Below are 2,300 nucleotides of genomic sequence, written 5' to 3' on the forward strand. Positions count from 1 at the left end.
ATTCAGTTCTGCCCAGGACTTGTAAACTGACCTCTGTTTGAAGGTTCTGAATCCCAGAAGTGGGATGCTGGCCCTTAGGGCAAAAGCACAGTGAAGCGAGGAGGGGAGTGCCCAGAAACATGAAAGAGCCCCAAGAGGATCTGGGTGGAGTATGGAGGCGGCCTCTCCGTCTGTCCTCTCTCAGCCCCCGTGCCTGTTGTTTGAAATTGGAGCTGTCAGCGCGCCCTCTCAGGGCAGGTGATGAACAAATCTCTGGGCCAGCCTTGTCTGAGGATTCCCATTCCTAGTGGAGGCCCCACTCTCCCGTCTCCATCCACGGGCTCAGAGCCACTTTTTCGGGGTGTCTATGCCTCAGGAAGATCCCTTCCTCTCAGTACCAACTCTAGTCTGTGATCTGGGCTTTTCTCGGGGATGGGGGGGTGGTCAGCCAGAGCTCAGCCAGCACCTCAGCTGCTCCCTGAGGAGCAGGAAGACATGTGTGGAGAGGACAGACTAGAGGGCTGGGGAAACCTGTCTGTTAGGCACTGGTCACACATGGTCAGCACGGAGGACGTCATTGGTCATGTAGTCCCCTCCAGGCCTTGCACAGATGGGGACACTGAGGACCAGACACATGGATTCTGTCAACTCACTGGGGCTTTCTCAGCGCCAGGGCTCCTGGGCCAGGCTTGGCTGTGCTGGTGGTTTCATCACTGGTCATCTTTCAGGTTTCCCCCTTCCTAGGTCCAGGAACTGGGCAAATAGATTACCGTCCTCTCACTGTCCGAATATCCTCAAGCAGCCTCCCACTGGACACCCCACGCAGGCGAGGGTCTTCCAAGGAGGGACAGGGTTCCTCCAACAGTGCACCTGGAACTCACTTTGCTGCACAGCCGGCTTCTGTCAGAACAAACATTGGGCTAAGCTGCCTTGGCTTCCCCAGACTGATCAGTTCCTGGATATTAAAGAAGAAATGGCCCAGATTCACACTGGCCCCCACTTCTCCTCCATTCCCTCAGCTAGAAGAATTCATTACCAAAGCCTCTTCTATTTTTTTGGAAAAAAAATACTCCATACATTTTAAAACAATCATGAGGGGGCAGAATTGTGGCAGGCAACATTTAACAAGTTCATTCAAGGGGGAAGGTACAGCTCAGTGGTAGAGTGTATGCTTAGCATGTACGAGGTCCTGGGTTCAATCTCCAGTACCTCCATTAAATAAATAAACAAACAAATAAACAAATAAATAAATAAACCAAATAACCTCCCCCTTCAAGTAAAAAAACAAAAAAAAGTTCATTCAGCTCAGGAATTACGCCCTACAAGCGCTACTGAATCACACTCTAAGTCCATTCTGAAAAACCCACACATATGACTAATGTGTTATTTGATGTTCCAGTTTTTTTTTTAAAATATGGAATGCTTCATGAATTTGCATGTCATCCTTGCTCAGGGGCCAGGCTAATCTTCTCCGTATGGTTCCAATTTTGGTACATCATGCTAGGAAGCCAGCATCATGTTCCAGTTTATTCATTGAGGTAATAATATGTGGTATGGATTGACTCTGTAGCAAAAAAGAAAATTCTTTCCTTTCTTTTTTAAAATAACAAATGACATCCTGTGGCCTCTCTTCCTTTTTTATGTATTTATTTTTATTATTATTATTTTTTTTACCACAAGTACAATGCACCCCGATAAAAAAAGACGAACATCGTATGTATCCGTGGTAATAGCCATGGCGAAGGCAGTCAGAGGCATATTAACCACAGACTTATCTGTGGAGCAGCACCTTATGTAAGATGCATTTTCCTCTAGAGCCAGGCAGCGAAGAATCCACCTACGCAGTAGACAAGTGGCCCCTGGGCCCATGTGCCACCCAGTGTCGGGCCTCTGGTAGGTGGGGGTTGGGGGGGAGTTTTCTCACCAACTTAATTGACAAAACAAGGGTAGGATTTCCATTTAGCACAACAGAAGCGAGTATGTCAATTGGCACTTGATGCATTGTAGTCTGGTTGTACTAATGTCGCCTACGGAACCCAAGATAATTTCAGTGACATCTTTCTTTTCTCTGGGGGAGAAATGTGCTTTCTGCCAGTGTCCGGCTGACAAGTCTGGATAAACATTTGCGTGGTAGATGGAGACAGTGTATTTAAGGTTCACTTGAGGTTAGCTATTTAAGGTATCTTTTATAAAACTGACATTCCCCCCCGCCCCCCACCAAAAAAAAAAAGAAAGAAAGATATAGGACTGAATACTTGGTGGAAGCTGATGGGATAACTTTGAGTCCCTCCTTCCAGGTGGCCAGAGGCTCCTTAAACTGT

At 47.2% G+C, this 2,300-nt stretch overlaps 1 non-coding gene across 1 annotated transcript; it reads right to left on the reverse strand.

The window, feature by feature from the left end:
- Positions 1-1,387: 1,387 nt before the first annotated feature.
- LOC116155874 (U6 spliceosomal RNA) lies at positions 1,388-1,491 on the reverse strand. Its single transcript, XR_004139778.1, has one exon. It is a non-coding gene; the product is annotated as a U6 spliceosomal RNA (small nuclear RNA).
- Between the last annotated feature and the right edge of the window lie 809 nt (positions 1,492-2,300).

Source organism: Camelus dromedarius, chromosome 2 (genome assembly GCF_036321535.1).
Source record: "Camelus dromedarius isolate mCamDro1 chromosome 2, mCamDro1.pat, whole genome shotgun sequence".
NCBI lineage: Eukaryota > Metazoa > Chordata > Mammalia > Artiodactyla > Camelidae > Camelus > Camelus dromedarius.